Below are 17,618 nucleotides of genomic sequence, written 5' to 3' on the forward strand. Positions count from 1 at the left end.
GCAAGAATATTTTTTTTACTCACCATATATTCCATATTCCTTGATACTTAACAAAAGACATTTAAGTTTCAATGTAATGTTACCTTACCTCCCAACCCCCAGTATCTATCAGACAAAGAGTTCAATGTGGCACATGAGAGCAAATTAAAACCAACCAAACAAAACCCAACGCTGAGTAAGTCATGCCTTTTTGGCAAGACTGAGTGAGGTAAGACACTGTGGAAGATGTTCCTTATCTTTTATTTCAGCAAAATAAGAAATTAAGAACTGGCTTAATTTCTTCCTCATTCAGTGGAGCACTGAAGGATACATTTACTGGATGTGAAAAAATGAATTAAATAAATTGTTTAGGAGGGTAATCACAAAGACCAGCTTTTGCCGGGGGAGACCCTGGGAAAGTCTCCATAGGCTCCCTCTTTTTTAACACAGGGCCACAGGCACCAGTAACTGTTAGTGGGGTAAGCTGCTGCTTTGAATTGCCCTCTAGTGTTAGCCTTCGTGAATTCCTGCCTCAATGACAAATTCTGTTTGGGTTTTTACATAATGGAAAGTGGGTCAGCAACATAAGTTATATTAATCTAAAAATAAAACAAACAAAAAAATTTGAACAGCATTTCAAATGATCATTTTCAGGTCAGAAGACTGAGGTTGACAAATTAAGTATTACACACCCAAAATGCAAGAAGTACATCTAAAATAGCAAAAAAAAAGACAATCAAGGGCAATAAATTTGATAACTTATGAACATTCTTGTATTTTACATTTCTATTAGGTTTTTTTAATGAAGTTTCACAAATATCAGTTTCTGAAACAAACACTCAGTATTCATAGCCAAATTCACTGTAATTACAGTAACATAGCTGGGATCAGAGCATTAATGAAAATTGAAGAGTTGCTGGTGTGAAAACAGAACACAGTCTAGCAGTACTAATACCCTGGAAGGAATTATTCTCTCACTGCTAATTCAAGAGTCTCCTAGTTACACTCTAAACCTGGATGCGAAACAGGCACCATGCAAATGAAGATCCAGATTTTAAACCTGGCAATTCCAGAAAGAAAAGTGCAAGCATTTCCCTGTGAATTTATTTCAAACCATATTTTATCTACTCTTGAACTGATCGGAGAGGCCATGAATTTAGGACTTAAAGAAGTATGGAGAACATATTAGTAACACTTGTATATCATACAGGCTATGGATTTCCACATACATTAAAGATGAGCATATGTCCCCTTATTTTAAAAAAATACTCTGGTCATACAGAATGACAATCCCTAATATTCACTCTGCCTGAGAACTGAAACATATTATTAGAGTTAGGTGATAAAAGAGATTAAGAAAAATACACATTTGACTGCTGCTTGTCTTAACTCCTGTGCTTGACATTAAGAGCATTGTTCTCCTTTCTGAGAACCTGGAAAAAATCTTTTGGTTTTGGGGAGCACGGGGACAGGATAAGCAGTATATAACCACTCTTTTTGACAAGGAGGTTTTTCTTCCTGCAAGATACTGACATAAGTACGACAGTATCAACAGAGAACTCTGTTTTGCAATAGACTTTTGAATATATATTTTGATTTAGAGATAGACTTTCTCATAAGAGCCATTACAATGTTTCACAACAGATGGAGCACCCTCCTTTTCTTGATCTTTACTAAAATATGGACTAGCTTGTAACAGGAAGAAGTGAAGTGTTTTCAGAATTACTGAAGTGATAACACAATTAAGACCATAGTATCTACCCATTCTACCAAGACAAAATTTTGCTCCAAAAGAATAAAGAAATTCTAAAGCAAATGTTTTGATTTATCAGATCCACCAGAAGTCCTGTCTAAATCTAAAAGTGACTTATATTATGCTATATCTATTTTGAAATAGGAAATTATAAAAGTTGGAAGGATCATAATCATGTTCATAATTACAATACTTTCAAAATGTTTATGTTAACTTTCACATTAATACTTAGATCCATTTCTTTCTGTGGTGAGAGGGAAAACTAAAAAAAAATTTAAAAAAAATCACTCTTCATATCAACTAAGATGTGGATGGATAAAATAATGAAAATCTTTGGCTTGAAGGCTTAAAAAAACCTCAACAAAACCTACAAAAAAAACCCCCAACCCAGAGGACACTCACAGGAAGTAAAAAGCAAGCTCTTAAAATTTATGGGTTAATGGAAAGGTGTAAATATTTTAGAGATACTTGCACATAACTAAGATTTTTAAGTACTGCACAAATTAAAAAAATATATTGCTGATTTCTTGCTTTGAATAGATTATCTTAGCAGTATATTTTGTTAAAAAGCACTAATTATCTCAAAATATTGCTGTAAAAATTGAGAATAGTGTAACAGAAAAACACTTCTCTGAAAAAAAAAAAATCCCGCCCCCAATAAACTTAGAAAAAATTTACTGTGACTATCCATGTATTTAAAATAAATTCAAAATTAACAAACCTATAAAAACTGATTTATTCAAACACACTACTCAGCAGTTACATCTTCATACATGACCTTTTTCATGTTAGTGTACAAACAGCAGTCTAAACCAAGGTGGATTAACAAGACATCAATACAGTAGATAAACATTTAAGAACTCCGATTGCATTTTTCATTCCCCCAACCACAACTTAACTGTATGGGTTTACATAAATTTCTACTTAGCTTTTTGTTGAAATAATTAAATAAATAAAATTGAAAATAATAAAAAAAAGAGGGCAATACCTTACTTTCATATATTTGCTTTTGAGTTAGAAAAATAAGCATTTAAATATCCCAATTAGCATGTTTTAACTATTTTTCGTAAAGAATATGTATGTCATATGTTTTGCTTTTCCTATTGCCTTGCAAGACCAGACAGGGAAAAATGAGGTGTAAGTAGTCCAGCCTTAAATCCCTCCTATATACATGTTTCATTAAATGCCTAATGTACTAATAAAAGTTAATGTCTATTTAAATCTAATAGTATACAAGACTCCATTTAAAAATAACGTTAGGGCTGTGTCTAGTTTAAACTAGCAAAATCCAGAAAATTCAGTTGTTTCAGATTTCAAAACTTAAAACAGCCATGCCTAAGATCTCATAAGGTTTTCAAACAATGGCTAATTTTACATCTGTTGTAATAACTAGGCAGGGGTTGCATTTATAGCTACATATCTCTTTCAGGAAAATTATTTAAGTTGCCTTTAATAGCAAGGGAAGCCCTTAAAGAAAGCATAGATGAGCTGGCAAAGTAATCTGCAACAGTTCTTTTAGATGAGCAATAAGCATGCATTGTCAGCTTTCAAATTATGATTCAGTCAACAAGGTCTGCAGAGCCTCAAGTGTGTACCTATAGTACGAATAGTAAAAGTGGCCATGAAAAGTTACACGAGAAGCACTTCAGCAAAGAAGTCTGTACGTTTTTATCTTTTCAGCCTCATTACAATTAGATATTGCAAAACAGTTTACGAAGTCAAGCATACAATTTGCAATAGCCACACCAACAATTTAAGGGGCCAGCACTGTAGCCCTTATTTCAGGCTCAACTTCCAACAAAATAAATGGTAGTTTTGCTAAATAAGAACTGCAATAGCAGAGGCTAAGAGTACGAAAATAAAACAAACACACCCCACATCTCTCTTGAAAGTTTGACCTACTCTTTGGGTCATGAAACAGCCATGCTGACTACCAAATACAAAGCAGTTATAAAAAAAAAAGGGGTAAATTTCAGCATAAAAATGTTCTAGAGCTGATCAACACTTAGAAAATGGGTTCTAATGATAACTAACAATTGCAGCACTCTTGAAAGCTATTTGATCTTGCAAATGAGTAAGACTCAATTACTGCAGTACTGCAAAACTGTTCTCTTTGCACTTTATAAAAATTATTTAGACTTGTCTCAAAGATCAAAATACTTTAATATATTTTACTCATTAAAGGAAATAAAGTTTGCATCTAATGAGAACACGATTCTACAAAACCTTATTCATGGTAGTGTGTCATTAGGACTACTTGTGTATTTAAAAGTTTGCAGAATTAGGCCCTAAATTTATAATCCCCTTGATTTACAGTTGTGAACCAGAAACCATATTTTTTTGCTGAATAAGAATCTATGAGAAATACTCTGAACTTGTGTCAGACCAAGGAACACTCCATCAAACTTTCACCTTTTAAATATGTCACAAGGGAGCCTTAGATACCTTTGCCTTGCAATATAATCCTGATTTTCATTAACAAGAATGTAATTGCTTTTGTACAGGGGAAAAAAAAAAAAGAATGAACAAATTCATAGAAGTGTTCCGTGAAATCCTTATATTCCTAAGAGAACTAGAAGAAAAAAAAAAAAAAAAAATCCCCAAAACCACCAGAAATGCAGTACATTCAGAGCAGAGTTTCTGGACAGAATGTGAAATATTTATTTATTTGGGAACATTTTAGGCATGTTACCCAAACACTATAACAGCCTTAATAAAAATCCTTTCACTGTGATTTTTAATCACAGGAAGAAAGAAAAGATGAAAAATTGAAGAATTACCTACTCACTAGTCACAAACTGCAAAGCTTATATAAAGTTATGTTTCACTTCCTTAACTTTCTGTATTCAAAGTTTTCTTAACTGATAACTTTCCGTAGGTGGTCTTAACTACCCTAAAATCATAATAGTATATGAAAAATACATTCAGAACATGTCTGCCTCAAATAGTTCTACAACAGGAGGTGTATTACTGGTAAAAGCCAGCAATTCTTCAGTTACACTAGCCACTAGTTACAATAATGGAGAAATATGAAATTTACACCTCACTGAATTTGCTTGGTATAAATTAGCAATTACTGGGATAATCTCAAGTTTTGGTTTTTAAAACTTCTCTTATTTTATGGTACAATTACTTCCTACAAAAAAATGTGCTCTTGAAGACAGACAGATTTGATTAAGGATAAAAACTGGATTCCAGCTGAAAGCTGGAATTGCTAAAGTCATGACATGTTCATAAAATTTGTTGTACTGCAATATATTTTGCTGAAGATAAAGTCTTACAGCTTTTACTACTCCATTTCGTATTTAAACAAATTTACTCAATCCAAGAGCGGTTACTATTTTAATTTCAATTGTTTATGTAAATGGTTAGTTAAGATTATTCATATACAAGTAGATAGGTTATGATTACTTGAATGGATTTCTCAGTTTCAGCCAAATTAGTACTTCTAGTGCAAAGCAAGACTTGCAATATGAGTGTAGCATAGTCCATATTAATTATTCTTAAACGTTCAGTCTTTTATTATATACTACGTATTTACTGACAAACAGATAAAATAAATAAAATTTCTGACTATTCTGGTACAGGTGGAGGGCTCTGAAGAACATTTTTTCCCCGTTTTCTGCTTCTTTGCTTCACAGGTAGCTAGTCTATTAATGCTTTTAAAAACAAATTTTGCACTGTACATAGAAATGCATTTAGCTAGCTCTCTATTCTTTAACACACCCTCCCAACAAAAAAATAAAAGTTATTTAAAAATAAACACTATATCATCCATACTTTGTTTTTGGATTAGCAACATTTCAGTTGGAGTAATTCCCAAGACAAGAACATGAGAACAATACTATGTGGAGAATTTATATAACTCCAATGATCAAGGCTGTTGCAAACTCAGCTTTTTATACATATTTTTGGCCTCTTCATTTCCTTCTGAGCACAGCTTGTGCAAATACTTTTACTTAGTCTTATAATTTTACAGAAGGAGTGTAAAGAAGAATTATTTTAACAAATAAAAAAATCCAGCAGAACTGGCCTATTTTGAATAATCTGAATAAGTTATACTACTGTATACATTTTTTAAAATAAAGAACATATGTAATAAGAGAAATGTTAATATAATATATACCATGCTCATGCTCTATCCACCTTCCAGAGAGAGTTTTTCAATCACAGGAGTTAAGCTGTTCTCCAAAATCAGCTCTCTATTGAAAGGTCGAAACCTGCAATAAAAATGTCATGTATTATAACATATTTCCAACACCCACAGTTTCATGGTTGATCCCCAAACATAGATGTAGGTCATCGGCTTGACCCTCGCATTGTCTATGTTACAGGAAATCCTAATTTTAAAAATACTTTTTTTTTTTAAAACCAAACTGACTTGATTAGGAACACCTGTGATATGCCTCTTTATTATCAGAAGCCTCCTGAAACAAATCAGATTAGCATGTTTCTGCTTTCATTCTTCCCGCAGCATTTTAAGATGAAAGCAAGAGGAAGGAAAAAAAAAAAAAGGGGGGGGGGGGGGAAGGGTGTTATTCCCCCCCCCAACTCCCAATCTCTCCCTCCACCCTCAAACAAGCAAACAGGTAAGTATAAACTAAATGGATGTGTGATTACTACTGTCATATATCCTAAAATATGCTACTGACTGTTAAGTATTTAACTTCTGCTGTTTTTCTTTAAGCAGCTTTAATTTTTTTTTTCTCTTCAAGGCAGTACCATTATTGCCTTTATTAAATGTAGCCTACAAGTATTAGCTACTTTAAAACATATAATGCAAATATTACAGTGATATAAAGCACTCAGAGATGAAATAAAAATTTAAAACAAAAAAAAAAAAAAGAAAAAGCCATCAGTGTAATTGGCCATAAGCAAGTAAGAACAAAGTATAACTTGATAGAGGTAGTAACTATAGTCAAATATCCACTGGAGGAAACACAGCCAAATTCTTAAATTTATTTTTACTATATTTTGACTTTTTCACTGCAGATACCATGACAAGACACACCCTATGTCTAATAAGTGAGTAGCAGATGCCTACATCAGGTCACCTGTTTACCAACATTTCCATAAATTTGGAAATTTATTCTTTAAGCATATTCCAGAAAATACTAAAACCCTCCTCACAGATATGGAACTATAATAAGCACCCCGCTTTAACAAGAAAAAGGAATTTGTCTTTATTTTCATGTATTCTACACATCTTCTATTTCACCTTTTTAAAACAGTTTGTTCTTAAACCAGAAACAGAAAAGTTCTTCTGAAAATCCCCCCCAATGCTTATATTGAGACTTAACATACTTAAAGATAATATTAAAACTGGACTTACATAAAACCATGTAAAATGAAAATACAAGCTTAAGCCCTATTCGAGGTGTAATTATCTTTTTCTCAGATCAAATCTTCAAGTGGATTTTAGCTCATGCTAAATAAAATAATTAATTGTAACTAGATTCAATGTTGAAAAGTTTATTAATAATCTATTTACTGTGGATACACTCATTGCAGTGTCTGAAAACAAACTAAATAGTCACGGGGTGGGGGGGGTCCTATTTCTAACAGTGGTTTCCTTTAGACATTAATAACGATCATTCAAAGTCACTGCTATTTTTCAGTTTTCAGCAATATAACAGTATCGTCTTCAGTTTTAGAAGACATCTCGAGAAACTTTTAACAAAATAAAAGCTAAATGTACATAATTTACATTTTCTACTCTTGTGTGTACGTGGTAATAAATGCGTATGTGTGTGAGGTCATCCTTACACACTAGCAACTGTTCATTACCGAGATATGGAAAAGTGTTTAGAATCAGATAAAGTTATGAAACTTAGTATTCTCTGCAAAGACAACTTTTTTTAAAATGATACACTAAAATATTATTAGATGCAAATATTATAAGTAAAAAATTGCCAAACTTTAAGTGTTATCTGCCCTAGAACTCAAGTTCTGCTACACCCCTCTAATATTCATGCAAGCCTGCTGGTGTTCTCACACAACGTATGAAGCTACCATCAAAACTATTCCTCAATTGTGGTACTATCAACTGTCTAGTGAATAGATATAACCCAAAGTTTCTTTACTACAAGTGGAGTGTTTTAAAAACTTACAATAAAGGGTTAAAAAATATAATTAGTACAGACATTGCCTTACACCCTATTAAACATGGGCAGAAATTTTTACACCTAGCTCACACTAAACATTTCTAAAATTGTCCAGTATCCAAAATTAAGATATTTTTCAATAAAGAGATTCCTTTTGAAACCTAACTTATCTAGCTTGTTATATAGTAACACATCAGTTGCCTAAAAATTCTACGTAACTCCTGCCAATAATGCACAAAACAAAAATAAAATTGCAAAGCAACATTTTCACTGAGTGAAAAAAGAGTTACCGGAAATCTGTGGCTACACATCTCCACTCTGTCTGATGTACCCTTCATATTTGTGGGGCCTATAATTTTTTTTTTCCTATCTTTAAAATACATTACTAGTTCTATTAAAAAAAAAATAGATGGCTGTGAGAAGAGTCAGAGGACTATGTACAAGAGTAATTCAGACTGCCTCCTCAAACAAAATTTTCCAAGTATTACTGATAAAAGATCATAATTTTTGAGATGCAGTTCCAGTGTTAGAAGTTAAATGTTTAGAACTTGTAATAACATACATGTAAAAAAAAAAACCAAACAAAAAACCCTCCAAAACCTCAAACTGTAGAGAACACTTATTGGTGTACATGAAGTTATTTTTAGTTTTAAAAACTTTATCATAAAAATATTTTTCTGTTTGTACACAAAAGCCTACAGTTTCATTCTGCATTTCTCTTGCGCAGACAGTCAAAATTAGTCCAAGATGCTTTCTACCTTTGACAGTTTGTAATGAATGTAAATTACTGGAATGACTTGCAATGGGCCTTTGGGTGTGGGTGGATGACTGTATCTACAAAACACAATACCTGCAGCATATTCATAGAATGTAGTGATAAGTTTCTCAGTCCTCCCTTATATATTCAGTAGTTAATTGCTTCCCAACGCAAATAACAAAAAACAGTAAGGTCCTATAAAAGAAATGCTAACTGTTACATGGCTACTTTTTATGTAAAGAAAGGTCGTGTGTTTGTACATATGTAAAAGTGTTACAGAAAAGTGTTGATACACCTGTTAGGATAGCTTTTGCCATTCAAGATGGATGAGATGTGCACCCTCCCTACAGAGTTCACAGGCAGGGTGTACACAGGTAGTGTGTATGCAGTTCCAGCTGTACTTCACAACAGAATCTGACTTATTAGTCATAAGGATAATTAAGGAAATAAAGACTACAATTTAGCAGCAAAATTCCTTCCATGATATTACATTTTGGATGGAATAGTAAGAAGTTCAGAATTCCAGAAGCTAAGCAAAAAAAACTGCAACCAAACAGAAAAAGAACCCCATGACACCTTGTTATTATATATGTAGTCTGCCTTTAAAATGTTACAATAAGCTTCCTATGGAATACTACCCTAACATGTGCAAAAGTCGCATAGATATATAGTCATACTTTCAAATTACTATTATTTCTGAAAATTAAAAATCTCAGAGTTACTCCAAGCTTCAGTAGTTTTATATCTATAAAACAAAAGGGTCCTTCTTGGGAAACTTTCAGCACAACTTAGTGGGCTTAAAAAAAAAAAAAAAGCTAAGCTTATTTGGATGTTTTTCCTAACAATCAAGATAAAGAATTAGACAGAAAAGAAACAAATTTTTTTAAAAAATAAATATACACACACTATGGTACATGGTATACCTAAGCAATATTTTATTAAGCATAGAACTTTAACTTTCACTTATGATATAATGTAAATATATAGGTTTAGATCTTTAAGTTCATTTGATATTTCCTCCGAATGTAACTTTTCCAGGGCCAAGTAATCCCAGTTAATGTTTGACATTTTAACTAAGGAGAAAAATGCAAGCAGTTCTATAAGGGTCCATTTAAGCTACATGATTTTTTCCCCCAAATATCTCAAAATAAGGAGTACATCAAATATAAGAAAGGAAAACCTACTTAACATACCCTGTATATTGATATTAGATTGCTTACTGCTTTCATTTTAGCCACACCCACCTTTATGTAATTGTAAAATATGGGAATGGTGCAGCTGAGAAATAAAAAAACCTGGAAAGAACAGTTGTTTTATGTAGTCAAATATGTGCTAAGCACAGATTTTAATTAAAATGAAAAACAGGTATAAATTGCACACTGTTGAACATGACTGTCGAATAGTGGGAAAAATGCATACGCACCTGTGCAATACTGAATTATAGATTTTTTTTTTCTAAATTAGCTATGAGTCAGGACATTTATTTCCTTGAAAGTGAAAGTCAGTGTCTGTGAGTGCACTTCTACTGTTGAATAGTGTAAATCTCTTCAAATCCTGATATTTCGAAGTATACACAGCTACAGTGAAACAGCTTTGTGCACATTCCCATACTAACTGCTAAAGACGTTTCTGAAAATACTGTGAAAGTAATGATGCAAATCTAAAGAAATAAGTGCTAAATTTTAATAGGATCTTACTAGTATCGCAATTTCAGAGGCTAAACTGAATTTTCTAGCTATCAGGGCATAAAGGTATGAATTGCGGGGACAAACGAAGCAGCTATTCTCAGGAAAAAAGGAATGAAACTGTGTAATTTCTGTACTGGATTAAAAGAATCCAAGGAAACTAAGGATTCGAGGCAGAAAAACCTCCTTGAACTATTGTATTTCTGCATTACACAGAAAATACCTTGAATCACAATCCAGTTGCCATGCTGGAAACGTTAAGTTTTGCATTTCACTTTAAGACTACACGCTTTCAGCCATGTACACAGAAATCTTTTGTACAGCACTTCTGCACCCCAACTCTTCTCTATGTCCCTCCTACGTTCTTCGGTTAACTCGTTATTTTCGGTGGCGAGGGTGCTAAGCGCAAAGGCGGCCGGTTCTGGCTTTGAACGCCGCCGAGGGATGTGCGGGGGGGGGTGGGGGTGGGGGGGGGTGGGGAGAGGAGCGGGGAAAGGCTGTGACCCGGTCCAACCTCCCAGCCCCAGCCCCGCAGGCAACCAGGAGGGGCAGCAGCCGGTCCAGTCTCTGCTGAACGGGCGCCTTAACGGGGGCCCGATGCTGCCTTCGCTGCGCATCCTGCGTGCCCGCCAGCTCGACGGCAGCCCCGAGCGCCCACCGATCACAGGGCATCGGGGAAAATATCCATACGCCTTCCTGCCTCCGGAAAAAAAAAAAATAAAACCCCAACAACAACAAAAAAACCACCAAACAACGGCCGGGCAGCCGAAAGTGAAGAGGGAAGTAGGAAGAGGAATAAAAAGTAACGCTAGAAATTGTAGCTGGGAAGGAGCCCGCTGGCCTGCCAGCGCCTGAGCTTACCGCGCTGCTATCGAGCTCCCTACTCCGCCGCACCGTGTTATCCCTGCCTGCGCTCCCACCGAGGAACGGCCGCCACAAAAAGATGTCTTGTGTGTGTGTGCGCAACTACGAAACGCGAGCGCCCACGGCAAACCCAGCCCCGAGAGGGTTAAACGGCGTCGTGGAGGAAAAAGGCACCGTGTCACATATTATGTGTGTGCGGCGAGAGAATCGCTCAGCAGATAGACTGTGAAAGCGATTTCGGCGCTTATCACAATAAGCACGATCGCGCTTATACAGCTACGAGAGACCGAGAGCTGCTGGCCACCGAGAAATGACATAGAAACAGCCACCAAAAAATAGCTAAGCCAATGACAAATAGCGACCCGAGTGACAGAGACAGAGAATTTTGTAGGCGGAGAAGAGGAGGTGAATGGCCAGCTCTGATCACAGTATTAGGCTGGACTATCTATGGGGAGGGTATTTACTCGGTTTTGGGGTGTGTGGGAGGAGAGGAAAAACACCTACAAATAGCTGGCACGATTCAAATGGCCTCGGATTATGTTTCCCCCCTCTCGTTCAGGAAGGAAACTCGCGTTTTAACGCTAAGAGAGGGGAAAAAAACAGCCCTGTGCAATACGCGATGAACAGCACTTTGGTCCTTCGTTAATACCCAAAGGGACAGAGATGATAAATGTGATAGCATGTGGCAGCATAACCGTCACCCAGGTTTCTGCTAAAGGCGGCTCCGATATCGTGACACGGGAAATTAAGCGCCTAAGTGGGAGGTGGAGAAAGCGCTTAAACGGAGAAGTTAATCTGCTAACATGGAAAGGAAACAAGCGGAGAAAAAAAAAGCGAAGGTTGTCCTCTTTTTTTTGGGGGGGGGGGGGGGGAGGAAGGGGGGAGAAGGGAGGGGGAAGAGAAAGAGCGAAGGGGCATTAATCCGGGTTACGAAAACACGGGGAGAGAGGAAGGAGGAGGCGGGGGAAGGGGGGGGCGAGAAAGGGAGATGTGCATGTAAGTGGGGAAGTCATCCTGGCTGCTGCTGCAGAGCCGGGAAGCAGGAGCCGCCGTGTCCCGAGCGCTGCCCCGAAATTTCCACGGCGGAGAGGCGGGGGAGAAGGCGGGAGGGAGGGATCCGCGGGGGAGGGTGGTAAGGGGGGGGGAAGATCAGAGGAAAGCCTGTCATGTCATGTCAAGGGAGAGCGGGGCGCACACCGGGACCGCGGCGCGACCCTCCGCTCCGGCTGTCCCGCGCCTCCCGCCCGCCCCGAGCTCCCCCCGCCCGCCTTCGCGCCGCTCTCCCCCGGGGCCAGCCGCCGGGGGTGGGAAGCGGAGCTCCCGGGATCCCCAGCTTGGGCGAGATGCTACCCGCCGCCGCCCCGGGGAGCGGGGTTACCTGCCGGAGGAGGCAGCCGCTCCCGCCCGCTCCCACCCTCTGAGGCTGAGGGAAGCGAGTGACAGATCCGCCCAGGAGCCAGCGGCAAGACCTGCCGCCGCCTCCGGGAGCCTCCCACCCGCTGCCCGCCGGGCTCCTGAGGCGACTTTTCCCGGCGGCGGGCGGCGACGGGATACAGGTTGCCCCCGTTTTCCGAAGACGGGCTTCCTCCGCCTGCCCGCCCGCTTCCCTCTGCCCCAGCCGCGCCCGGTCCCTCCGGCTCTTACCGCCTATGCCGGTGGCGGCACCCGCTCCGAAGCACAGCGGTGGTAGCGGCGGCGAGGGGGAGAGGGGGGGGGGGAAGCAGAGGGGGAGGGAGGTGACTTTTGGCGGCAGCCAGCGCGGCGGCGGGCGGCCCCGCGAACCGCGGCTCCCCCGCGGCAGCGATGCGATCGGGCATCACTCGAAAATGGCGCCGAAAGAGCAGGGCTCTTCATTCAAATTCGTTAGAGCCAGCCCCGCTGCCCTGGGGCATGCCGGGAAGGGAGGGGGGGCGCGCGGGGGGAGAGCCGCCTGGGCTGAGGCAGCGCTACGGACACGGCGCTCGCTGTCAATGCCGCCCCTCCCCCCCCCTCCCCCCGCTCGCAGCCAGCGCGCGCTCCACGCCCTCCCCGCTAGCGCGCGCTCCCGCGCTACCAACCCAACCGCCAGTAATGGGGGGGGGGGGAGGAGGAGGGGGGAGAGAGGGAGGGAAGGGGAGAGAGAGAGAGAGAGAGAGAGAGAAATGTCACCCGGAGTCCCGGCCCGTGGGGGAGAGGTGGCGCGTTAGAGATGTGTGTGGGAGAGAGAGAGGGGGGGAGCGAGACCTCCGCCGGCCCCGCGGACTTGTCAAGGTAAAGGCGCCGGGGGGGGGGGGGGGGCAGCGCGTTTTGGGAAGGTAGGGGAAGGAAGCCGGCGGGGGGAGGGGGATGTACGCCAGAGGACCTGAGGAAAATATGAAGAGCGCCTCCTCCCCCCGCCCCCCCCCCCCCCGCGCCTCCGAGGACCCCCGCGGCTCCCGCAGCGCTCAGGTTGCAGCCCCCACACCCCTCACCCCCCCCCCCCCCAGCCGCGCACCCCGCCGAAGCCGGAGGGTTTGAAGCGCTCGGCGCTTGCCCACATCGTGCGGAGGCAGCCCGCGGGCCCGATCCCGCCCTGGCAGCCGCCGCTCCCCCTCCCCCTCCTGCCGCCTCACGCGCTCCGCCGCACCGGCTCCGCGGCCGGCCCGGCTCCCGCCCGCCGCGGCGGCAGCGGCCCGGCGATCCTCACCACCCCACCAACCCCCCCTCCCCAGCTGCCCGAACCGCCACCCCTCCCCGCCCCCGCCCGGGTTTGCGAACAGCCTCTGGTGAAACCGAAGCTGAGCGGTGCTGTACGGGCGCATCTTGGGGCAGATTGGGCCCGGAGTGCCGTACGCTGGTCATTTGAAAAAAAATATCTCTCCGAGGAACTTGACGGAGCGAGGTTCAGCTCTGAGAGCGCTCCCGCCTCGGCTGTTCGCAATGCTCGGGGGGAAAACGTGAACTTTCATTTTCACGCCGCACACCCCCCCCCCTCGCCCCAAGTTGTGACTGACCGTAAGGTACCTGATAGTTGGGTTAGTGCTCCTGTCCCCATTTCACAGATGGGGAAACCGAGATGGAGGTTGCGAGCTGCTGAAAGCCACGGAGGGAAGGCAGGCTACAGTGCCGCCCGAACCACTAGTCTGCACTTGACTTTTGACTGCTGAAGGATTCTTTCCTGTGAGCTCTTCTCGGGCTGTGCGGACCCCTGCCTTTGTAGAGATACCCAACGCATCACTGCGAGCGGCTCCTCAGGATTTTTGTACTTCAGTGTTTAGGGTTTTTTTTAATCTGATATGCTTTTAAAAAGGGAAAGGAAAGCAGTCAAAAGCAGAGGCCTCAACAGACCTGCAAGCTGTTGTTCCCATGACTTTGGGGAAGATTTTCAAAAGTACATAACGAGAGTTTGGAAGCTCTATTCCCACTGACTTTCAAAATCTTCCCTTCACGTCTGTGAGCTAGTCCTCTTAAACTCTGTTGGACTACTTGCAGACAAATATTAGCAGGCTCAGGGCCTAATGCTTCTCATGATTCCACTGCTCCCTTCTAGAGCTATACTGACAAAAATATAAGCAGAACAAGTTTTGAAAGGAGAGGTAATCTCTATTTTTTTTTTTTTTAACCGACACAGTTGAAAACAGCAAGCTTTTGGGCTGAAAAAGCTTAGACTATCATGGCTACGAAAACTGTACTGCTACTCAGAAAATACGTAATGCTGGAGCTCCTTAGTGAAAAAGTAATGCAAGGCAACATGTAAGTAATCACATAGCCAATATTATGCATTTATGTTATTACATTTTCCTCAGATTTGAAGCTTGGTATTGCTAAAGAAACATTCCTAATTTTTTAAAGCAAGTTCTCAGTGAAGATTAGCCAGATGAAAAAACTTCGGTTCGTAAAACCTTTCTGTTAAAAAGGAGAAAATATAAATGATTTGTAGTGTATTTACATTTTTGCTCTTCTTTTATTAAAATTACTGTGAGAGAAATTTTCAAAAAGTGTGCCATTCACCTGAAAAGAATGATAGTAAATGTCTTCTAAATTTTTTTTTTCTGAAGGTTATGTGCCTGTGAAAAGAGGACTTTGCAGTAGAAATAGCAATGAAAACTGTAAAAAAAAATATAAAATTAGGATGTTGCTGATACCACTTCTCTGTACTTAGATTATATATAGTTTTACCCTAAATTAATTCTAGTTATTATTTTGCACCCATTTTTCCAAGTGTAATATAAGAATTAGATACAGAAGATAGTATGTCATTCTGTTTAACAGGACATGGTATTCTCTTATATGAATCACACTATTGTCTTTTCAAATGTCATTCCTAAGGTTTCATTAAGATTTTTAATGAAAGTTAAATTTTTATATCCCCTAATATTCAATACTTACTATCAGATTCCATACTTAATGCGCATAGGCCCCGATCCTGTACAGACTGAAATGTATATTGTTATGTGTAAGCACACTGAGTAGTTCTCTTCATTATTATGCTCTTGTATTTCGGATTTAAGAAGCTAATAGTGATATTACGTACTCATTATTCTCAGTATTACTTAGGACTGCCCAAAACATAAACCTAACATAATAGTCTTGATATACATCTTTCATTCATATCTCTGGAACTGAAGTTAAATAATGCACAATTATAATAATTTAAGGATCAGGATGGGTAAATATTTAACTGAGTATCAGAAGAAGTGAGAAAGGCAATTGTTATAGTCTAAAAATCCATGTAATACGAGGTGGCTACTGCATTCTCTGGCTGTAGCATCTGGGAGAGGATCATCAATTTGTTTCCTCAGTGACTAGTGAAGCCAAAAAGTCACAGCAGGAACACAGCTGAGGGCAGAAGGGAGAGGAAAGGGATTTTGAGCCTCACCAAAAGTGATGTCAATTCTTTAGATCAAATTTCCATTCCAAACAACTTGGTCGATCAGAATGGTGGAAGTCTTATCTGCTGTGGTAGAAAAAACGAGGTTAAGCTGCAGTTTTTGTAATGGACTCCTTTCCTCATACAGTTCTCATTACAGCACTACCTGCACACCTTCTAGTAGTGCCTGTCCAATGTTATAGATTCTACTCCTCAAAGAGTGTCATCATATTGTCAGAGAATCTCCTCATACTGTAATAAGTGATATGCCCAGCATTTCTCTTATTATCTGTTCTCTTGTTGCCAGGGGAAGGACCATGTGCAGTTGAAAGTTTTCAGTTTATTTTATCTGTCTTTTCTTCCATATACCTATTATGTATTTATGTTAGTGAAGCCAGGTCAAAGTAATGTGTTTTGTTTTTCAAACAAAATGCAGTTAGGTTTCTGATGGCCCTTAACTCCTGGGCGCATTCATTCCATAGACTTGCACCAGCCCCGAGAAAGTTCTGTCTCTAGCCATGATAGCTTTCCCCATCTTGTTGCACAAGTCCTCTTATGTCAGAAGAGGGAAACTGTTGACAACTGGATGAGACCTAATAGGCAATTCTTCCTGAATTTGGTTCTGGAAGATCTTGAGACCCTGAATTTGTAATTTGAAAATCTTGGGGAAATCAGTATAGAGTGGAAGTGAGTGACAATAACCCACACTACTGAGTCGACACCCCCCCCCCCCTCCAGCTTCCTGGTCTTGGAGTTTCCTATATGCAGCAGACTTCCTACTTGGATATACTGAATTGCCTAGGTCCACTTGAGAGGTGGCAAAACCAAAGCAAGGTACTTATCTGCCAAAATAGCACAGAAGCTTGCAGCCAGTCAGGGATGATTAGAAAGCTGGAGGCTGTCTTCTGACTCAGGCACACATTACTTTACAAATTACCTTGCTATTTGTTTTTAAGATTTATTTTACAACCGTGAGGATTAGAGGAATTTGTAATGAAAACTGGCATTGTGTCATTACCATGTAACTTTTAAGTTAGATACCTTAGCTTGCCTGGGTACTTGCATGTTAGTCCATTACATTCATCTGGCCCAGTTCCTAAGTAAGTTAGACCAACTGGAGGGCACCAGGATACACCCACATGTAGTCATTATAACAATCTTTTTCAATAATCGCACATCTACATATTATTTTGGTATTCTGTGTTTGTATGGCTATGGACATACAGCCAGTGGAAATTCCAAAATTTTTTGTATTTATTTTTCTATGATGAGCCCTGCCTTGCCCCTGATGTTTGTCCAGCCTTCTAGATTCCTGTTACAGATTCATCTAAGCCTCCCTTCAGACCTCTTCTGTAAATTTTATATCAGTTGAAGTTTAAAGTTTCAGTTTAATAACCTAGTAACTGTAGTTGAACGTCCTCTTTCATGTATGAGTTTTCCACTTCCTTCTGTAGCCATTCTGTCTCTGATTTACCCTGACAAATATAGGATTTGGAATTCATTACTTTTGCAATTTCAGTCTGCTAGTAATGATAGAGGTTGTAATCTAGAAAGGACGGAAGTGGACAGCATTTACTATTGTACAGTGAAAACAGAGTTCTGAATTTGCCAGTATAGACATGATCTATGGATGCTTCTGTAAGCAGTA

The 17,618-nt window shown here is 40.2% G+C and overlaps 2 long non-coding RNA genes across 10 annotated transcripts in view; one reads left to right on the plus strand and one right to left on the minus strand.

The window, feature by feature from the left end:
• LOC142599891 (uncharacterized) overlaps positions 1-17,618 on the minus strand; it is a 97,028-nt gene that overhangs the window by 29,703 nt on the left and 49,707 nt on the right. For all 3 annotated transcript variants that reach the window (XR_012833331.1, XR_012833333.1, XR_012833332.1), the window contains exons 3-4: positions 15,980-16,057; positions 5,859-5,952 (exon numbers count right to left, since the gene is read on the minus strand). This is a non-coding gene — a long non-coding RNA (uncharacterized LOC142599891). The remainder of the gene's footprint in view (positions 1-5,858; positions 5,953-15,979; positions 16,058-17,618) is intronic.
• LOC104634399 (uncharacterized) overlaps positions 13,238-17,618 on the plus strand; it is a 91,982-nt gene continuing 87,601 nt past the window's right edge. For 6 of the 7 annotated variants that reach the window (XR_012833325.1, XR_012833324.1, XR_012833327.1 and 3 more), the window contains exons 1-2: positions 13,238-13,392; positions 14,732-14,853. This is a non-coding gene — a long non-coding RNA (uncharacterized LOC104634399). The remainder of the gene's footprint in view (positions 13,393-14,731; positions 14,854-17,618) is intronic. The other variant, XR_012833330.1, reaches the window with a different exon arrangement.

The sequence above is a fragment of the Balearica regulorum genome, chromosome 1 (assembly GCF_011004875.1).
Source record: "Balearica regulorum gibbericeps isolate bBalReg1 chromosome 1, bBalReg1.pri, whole genome shotgun sequence".
In the NCBI taxonomy this organism is placed as follows: domain Eukaryota; kingdom Metazoa; phylum Chordata; class Aves; order Gruiformes; family Gruidae; genus Balearica; species Balearica regulorum.